Below are 8,435 nucleotides of genomic sequence, written 5' to 3'. Positions count from 1 at the left end.
CCAGGAAAACATGCAAAGAGACACTGCTGCTGCTGCTGCTGCTAAGTTGCTCAGGCATGTCCGACTCTGTGCGACCCCATGGACTGCAGCCCACCAGGCTCCCCCGTCCATGGGACTCTCCAGGCAAGAACACTGGAGTGGGTGCCATCGCCTTCTCCGAAGGAGACACTAGGAGCAAAGGAAAGTGGCTACTGGGGGGCAAGGTGCAAGGAATATATCTGAAATCGTATGTTTAGAAAATAAAATGAAATTTAAAATGAATGCCACCACAAACACCTTCGGAGTTTAAAAAGCAGATGAAGGACACCTGCCCTTAATTCTACTGCCGTCAAAGCACAGATGCTTCATCTGTGCCTGTCTCCTTCCTGCTGTTATCCACACGCTTTTATGATTTACATAAAGACACAACCACAAGACTCAGAAATTTGCCTCCTAAGTATCTCACTGTCCATTATCAGTGTTTTCCAGGTTGCCAGGTAGGATTCATTTGGGTTGGACATGGAAAATTCCATCACCTTGGGACTTCCCTGGCAGTTCAGTGGTTAAGACTCAGGCTTCCACTGAAAGGGCTTGGGTTTGATCCCTGGTTGGGGAACTAAGAGCCCACACACCTAGTGGTGTGGCAAAAAAAAATTATTTTTATTTAAAAAAGAAAATAAAATTCCATCACCATTCTTGCTTCTAAAGACCCACGGTGTCTATTTCTCTATTTCTAAAGGTCACCAGGTTGATTAGCTCTGAAGCTCATCACCCGGCACAGTTATGGCTGCAGCTAATGGAGCTAGTGGTGAAGAACCCATCTGCCAGTGCAGGAGACATAAAAGACGTAGGTTCAATCCCCGAGTCAGGAGGATCCCCTGGAGAAGGGCATGGCAACCTTCTCCAATATTCTTGCCTGCAGAATCCCATGGACAGAGGAGTCTGGTGGGCTATAGTCCACGTGGTCCCAAAGAGTCAGAAATGACTAAAGCATGTAATGTTGATGGGAGAGCAAAACGGAGATTTTCTTCTCCCAGGACACAGGCAGGAAAACACAGCCAGGACCCATGCCTCCCCCTCAAGGCAACAATGAATGTTCACTGACTTAACACCGGAGGCCCCACAAAGACTGTTTTTGTCCTCTCAAAGCTAAGAGCTCTTTAAAATCTGCTTACTCTTTATTTTGAAATAATTAAAGACTCACAGGAAGCTGGAAAAGTAAGACAGAGAGGTCCCAGGTACACTTCACCCAGTTCCCCCCAAGCGGTGATGTCTTACGTAACTATGTGCTAAGTCGCTTCAGTCCTTTCTGACTCTTTGCTACCCTATGGACCATAGCCCACCAGGCTCCACTGTCCATGGGATTCTCCAGGCAAGACTACTGGAGTGGGTCGCCATTTCCTTCTCCAGTGGATCTTCCCAACCCAGGGATCGAACCTGCATCTCTTATGTCTCCTGCATTGGCAAGCGGGTTCTTTACCACGAGCGCCACCTGGGAAGCCCTATACATATCCATACCTAGCTATCAGTCAGTTCACTTCAGTTCAGTCGCTCGGTCGTATCCAACTCTTTGCAACCCCACGGACTGCAGCACGCCCAGGCTTCCCTGTCCATCGCCAACTCCCAGAGCTTATGAGCTTGCTCAAATTCATGTCCATCGACTCAGTGATGCCATCCAACCATCTCATCCTCTGTCATTCCTTGCTCCTCCTGCCTTCAATCTTTCCCAGCACCAAGGTCTTTTCCAAGGAGTCAGTTCTTCACATCAGGTCAGCTTCAGCATCAGTCCTTCCAATGAATATTCAGGACTGATCTCCTTTAGGATGGACTGGTTGGATCTCCTTGTAGTCCAAGGGACTCTCAAGAGTCTTCTCCAACACCACAGTTCAAAAGCATCAATTCTTCAATGCTCAGCTTTCTTTATAGTCCAACTCTCACATCCATACATGACCACTGGAAAAGTCATAGCTTTGATTAGATGGACATTTGTCGGCAAAGGTAATGTCTCTGCTTTTTAATATGTTGTCTGGGTTGGTTATAGCTTTTCTTCCAATGAACAAATGTCTTTAAATTTCATGGCTGGAGTCACCATCTGCAGTGATTTTGGAGCCCAAGAAAATAAAGTCTGTGCTATAGCTATAGTAGATCAAATACATAGCTACAGAAGATCAAATACATCAGTGCCAGGAAATTGACACTGAGACATGTGTGTTGTGCGATTCCATTCCCCATGTGGACAGGTTCCCATCACCACCACCCCATCAAGATAACCGCTTCAGTATCACAGAGGTTTCCCTCGTGATACCACTCTCACCCACCTTCATCCCCAACCCCAGGCAACCAGCAATCTCTTCTCTATCTCCCTAATTTTCTCATCCAAGAATGTTGTATAAATTGAACACTGTATATTTGAGACTGGCTTCTGGGGACTATTCCAAATAAACTGCTGTGAATATTCACGTATAGGTTTGTGTGTGGGCATACACCTTCATTTCTCTAGGATAAACATCCCTTTGCTGGGTCATAGGCTAAGTGCTTGCTTACATGCATGCTCAGTCATGTCCAGCTCTTTGTGACCCCATGGAGCCTGCCAGGCTCTTCTGTCCATGGGATTCTCCAGGCAAGAATTCTAGAATGGGTTGCCATTTCCTTCTCCAGGGGATCTTCCTAAACCAGGGACTGAACCCCTGGTTCTTACATCTCCTGCATTGGCAGGCGGATTCTTTACCATTGAACCAATCTGGGAAGCTTAAGTGCTTAGTTTTTTGAGACACTGCCAAACCATTTTCAGAGCTTCTGTACTATTTTGTATTCCCATCAACAAAGGATGAGAAACCCAGGTTTTCCATGTCATTCCCATGCTGTGGGTCTAAGCGCATCACAAGAGTGGGCCAATCAGAAACCCTCCCAGATGTCAGTCAGTGATGTTGAGAGAAGCAAGTCCTTTGTGGGGTGGCTAGCCGTCAGCTGTACTCATTAGAGTTTTTTTTTTCTTACCTTTTCATATTTCTGATGCTTTGACATCTGGATCCTTGCTGACCCTGACATTACTGCCTCTCCCAGGGCTAGCCAGTTCCAAGAGATGGTAAACCAGTGTGCCTTTCATATGCAAATTAACCAGAGCCCACCCCACCCCCACCTCCTTCACCGGCTCTTAAACTCGGGGGCCTTACTGTCCCTCTTCTAATCACCCCAAGGAGAGGTGTCAGACATCCAGGAGCAGCCCCTCTGAAGTTATTCAAATGAGTCAGTCCTTGCTCACCCTGGTCATCCATTGCTTCCCACAAACACCAGAATACAGGCTCTTGTTCTCGTGTTTGTTTTCCGGCTACAAACAGGGAAGACACTGCAAAGGTGTCCTCCGGACCCACCATGATTCTTCCCCATGAGGTCCTGTTCTGGTGCAGCAAGCTCCTCTGGGGAGCTGTGAGAAACAAAGTATCTTTTCAACAGGGATTGTGTCGGGATCTGTTGCCTCCCCACATCTAATAATAAATCCTACATATTTTATTGTTCTTATTGGAGTATAACTGCTCTACAATGTTGTGTTAGCTTCTGCTGTACAATGACGTGAATCAGCTCTGTGTATACACATACCCCTTCCCTTCCTCGCATACCGCCCTCTGCGGCCCTCTAGGTCACAGCAGAGCATCGAGCTGAGTTTCCTGGGCTTTATGGCAGGTTCCCACTAGCTAGCTATTTTATACACAGGCGTGTATATGTTCAGTCCTAATATCCCAATCCGTCCCAGCCTCCCCCACGTCCATGGGTCTGTTGTCTAAAGCTGCATCTCTGTTCCTGCAAATACCTTCATCTGCACCATTCTTCTAGATTCCACATATATGTGTTAATAGACATGAATGGACCTAGAGTCTGTCATACAGAGTGAAGTAAGTCAGAAAGCAAAAAACAAAGCCTACCTTTTAAGCACAAGGACAATGTGAGCTTACAGTCGGAGGTGGTCCCGCATACTGAAAGGTTGTTGTTGAATCACGACGCCGGGATTCTTGGCCCCGGGGAGGAGAAGAATTCAATCTGGGGCCAGAGACGAGGCTTGACCGCTCAGAGCTTTTGTGTAATAAAGGTTTATTAAAGTATAAAGGAGATAGAGAAAGCTTCTGACATAGGCATCAGAAGGGGGCAGAAAGAGTATCCGCTTGTTAGTGTTAGCAATGAGTTTATATACTCGCCAACGAGTCCAGAGAATGTCTGGAGGTTGTAAACACCTCACCAGACCTACTCCCATAATTTACATTTTAAGATAACAGAATTAGCCAGAAGGTTTAATCCAGAGACTGTCCTCAGGCAGAATACATTATTGTTATATAATCCTTGTAAAGAGCAGGTCTACTCCCATAATTTACAGAATTAGCCAGAAAGTTTAATCCAGAGACTGTCCTCAGGCAGAATACATTATTGTTATATAATCCTAAAGAATGTAGAGAAGGAAAAAAAGCTTGTCCTTTCTTCCTCCTTGAGAATTCCAGACCCCTCTCTCCTTGGGGACCCCTAGACTTCTTATCAACCTGGCTAGGAAATGACTCTCTCAATACCTCCCATACGGAGGGCCCCCCTGAGGAGGAAGCCCCCCTGAGGAGGAAGCCCCCTACAGAAGCACAAAGGAGAGACATCAGCCCGATGGGATCTCTTCACACCTGGACCCACCTGTGCCTGAAAGGCACCTCAGACTCCTTGGCACAGGAGCAATCGTCTCTTTTTCTTTTTTTCCTTAACCTATTTTGAGTTGGATTCTCCATCCCAAGTCTTCCCAGCTGGCACTGGTAGTAAAGAGCCCGCCTGCCAATGCAGGAGACTCTTGGATTTGAAAACGTATCAGGAAGACCCCCTGGAGGGTGAAATGGCAACCCACTCCAGTATTCTTGCCTGGAGAATCCCACGGACAGGGTGTCCGTCATAAGCCCCGTGACTGATTCACAGCAGGCCACAGTGACCCTGCCCAGGTGCTGTGTTTCAGCAAGACCCAGTCCCCCAGAGTGCTTGGAGGCAAACCTAGCGGTTCAGCTGAAGGAGCTGGTGGTGGGCGTGAGGCTGGAGCATCCACACAGGGGCCGTGGGGAGAGCAGCTCTCTGGGCTCAGATTGCTCACCTGTAGAAGAGATGGTTAGGCTCGGAGTCTCTGTGGCTGCTCTGTTCACATTCCCTAATTCTCTAAGTTTTCATTCCAAAGGAAAAATAACACTAGCTAGCTCTCACAGAGCCCTCAGCACAAGTCAGGCACTGCTCCGTGATTCACACACATGAATTCATTTCATATTTATAACAGCTCTCCCAGGGGTATGACCATCCCCACTCTACAGATGAAGAAACTGAGGTACAGATGCTTGAAGGCCAAGCTTGTAAGTTCAAGAGCTGGGATGAGACCTGGGTTTCCCTGATGGCTCAAGAGGTAAAGAATCGGCCTGAAATGCAAGAGACTCAGGAGACAAGGGTTCAATACCTGGAAGATGTTCTGGAGGAGGAAATGGCGACTCACTTCAGTATTCTTGCCTGGGAAATCCCATGGACAGAGGAGCTTAAAAAAAAAAACTAAAATAGTGGCAAAATATACATAAAATTTAGGGACTTCCCTGGCGGTCCAGGGCCTCCAGGTGGCACTAGTGTTAAAGAACCCACCTGCCAATGCTGGAGACATAAGAGATGCAGGTTCTATCCCCGCATGGGGAAAATCCCCTGGTGGCGGGCGCAGCAACCCACTCTAGTATTCTTGACTGTAACTTGGTAGGGGCTACAGTCCATAGGGTCGCAGAGTCAGACAGGATGGAAGTGACTTAGCACGCAAGCACTGGTGGTCCAGTGGTTAAAAGACTTCACCTTAAAAAAATGGTCCACATCAAAATACATATTTAAAAAAAAAAAAAAAAAAGCTGGGATGAGATCCAAGCAGTCTGGCTGCAGAGCTCTTGCTGATGACCACTGCTGAGCGCCTTGACCCCCTCCTCTGATGCTTCGATTCACAGGAAATTCTCCTGTGTCTGACTTGATCTCTCAGCCTCTTTCTTCGGTTCTTCCTAGTCTTTTCCTCCCCAGACTTAACTGTCTGACTTTTTTTAGATTTCCATCAACTATGTGAGCTGCCACTACTTTAAAATATTCTTTTCTCTCTAAATTGCCTCCCACGCGGCCCCCTGTGTAAATCCCATACAGCTGAGGGCCTTTGTTCTGGAACCAGGTCAGGCGGAGGCCTGAAGCAATGGGGCATCCCAGAGTGTTTCCAAGACCAAAAGCCCTGCAGGGGAGGGCGCTGTTAGGAGGCAGAATCCAAAATTCTGTGGGAGACACTGCCCCTGAAGACTCAGACACCTGGATTGCCCCCGTCTCCTGTTTGCAAAATCCCCCCACGGGTGTTCATTTCATCTTCTCAGCGTTCCATTGGACAGTTTTCATTCCCTCCCCATCACCACCGCCACTATTTATAGATGAGGAAACTTGCTCTGATATTCTAGCTGATAAACAGTGAGATTTACAATCACATCTGACTTCAAAGCTCACGCTCTTTCAACTAGGTTACTAAATAAACATTTTCAAATACCACCCAGTGCTGGACACTGCACGGTTGATGACTAGTTTCGAGGGTGGGAACCGGCCCCAAACAAGGCAGCTTCTCTGTCTGGGCAGAAGCTGAAGCCAACACCTGGTGGGTGAGAACCATACCAGGTGGTCTGAGTAGAGATTCCCCAACCATTAGGGCAGCAGCATGAGATGGAACCCCTGTGCCCTGGAGCTGGCAATCATATCAGGGGGCCGGCTCTTCTGCAACAACAGCCTTGAATGTCCCTTCATCCTACCACGGGGGTACGTCAGTCTCAAGGGCAAGTCATTGTTGTTTAGTCGTCCAGTTGTGTCCAACTCTTTGCGATCCCATGGACTGCACCTTGCCAGCCCTCCCTGTCCCTCACCATCTCCCGAAGTTTGCCCAAGTTCACGTCCATTGCATCTGTGATGCCATCCAGCCATCTCACCCTCTGACACCCTCTTCTCCTTCTGCCCTCAATCTTTTTCAACAAGTGGACCCAACAGCTCTTTGATGGGGGTGTGAGGACTCCTGTAACAGCGCTCCCACGGCCACACCCAAGGCAGGAGCGGGGGAGGGTTTGAGCTCTAACTACAGAGGCAGCTCTGAAACAGGTCCAGCACCCCTCTCCGCTGTCCCAGGGGTCCCCCCAGCCGTACCCTAGAAGGCATCCGATGAGCTCATCCCTCCTGGGGCATTAGATGCCCTCTCTGGGGAAGCAGGGCTCTGGGTCTGCAAGGCAGTTTCTGGGAGGCAAGCCTTGTCTCAGCGCCAGGAAGAATTTCTAGGTTCAAAGGGGGGCGAAATTGGGACCCAGCCTTGTGCCACCTCCAGGGCTGGAGCTTCTGACAGCGTTAGCAGCTCTGGGATGGCTGTGGAGCTTCAAGCCGCTGCTTACCAGCCCCTCCAGTTCCACCTCTGCAGGGACACGGCCTCTACCACATGGTTCACACGCCACAAATAAGGGGCACAGTCCTCCAATCAGCCCTGAGCTGGTTGTCCGTAGCTGCTCCCTCTCAATGGGCCATCGGTCAGCACGGTGACTCAGTGACCGTCCCCTCCAGCTTCATGTCAGCCTGCCCACACTGGGAGGCTCTCACACTCGGGGCAAAACTGGTTACTTCCATCAACATCCCTTCTAGGGCCGACCACCAAGGAACCTTGTCAAGGTGGCGGCCTTGCCCGCCTTTTCCACCAAGGGGTCACTTTAAGAGAAAAATTAGGGGTGGCTCATTTCCAAGCCGTTTCTCCTCTAGGTCCTTCAGCAATTTTTCTAGCCCCATTGTCCCCCAGCAGCGCATTCAGAAAACACATTCTCCTGGTCTCACCCCTACTCTCTGCCACTTACCATGAATTGGCTGCTATTTCAGTAAAAATAATTGATGACTAACCTGGTAAGCCACTTTTCTTTCACAAGTGTTGAAGTTTCAGGAAACTGAGACCCAGAGAGATTGAAGATTCTGGGCCTCCCTTTCCTCGCTTTCCCTCGGAAAATGCTTGTCAGGATGAAACGAGTAACTGCAGGTAAGGAGCTCAGAACTTTGCCTGGCACGTAGTAAGTGCTGACTCAGTGTCATCAGCTATTACTATTATTACTGTTGTTATGTTCGTGCCTCTGGGGCCTGGCCCTAGAATTTCCTCTTTGGCTCCCTGGGCTTGGGGTGGGGTTGGGGGTGGGAATCCCTAACCTTTCAGTAACAGGAGCGTTTTGGGGGGTGCCAATGAGTACCAACTTTCCCTCCGATGTCCGAGAGTCCAGCAAGCCATCACCATGGGGGATGGGGGGGGGGCTCCATTCGGTAAGGGACCCGGAAAGGGAAGGGGCTCCGACCTCCAAGGTGGCCCGTGCCCTGCGCGCTCAGACCGCAGCTTCCCAGCGAACCAGGGCCTGGTCCAAGCAAGCCCAGCAAGACCGAGGCTCCGG

Source organism: Ovis canadensis, chromosome 23 (genome assembly GCF_042477335.2).
Source record: "Ovis canadensis isolate MfBH-ARS-UI-01 breed Bighorn chromosome 23, ARS-UI_OviCan_v2, whole genome shotgun sequence".
In the NCBI taxonomy this organism is placed as follows: Eukaryota; Metazoa; Chordata; class Mammalia; order Artiodactyla; family Bovidae; genus Ovis; species Ovis canadensis.
Note: the sequence above shows the minus strand (reverse complement) of the source record.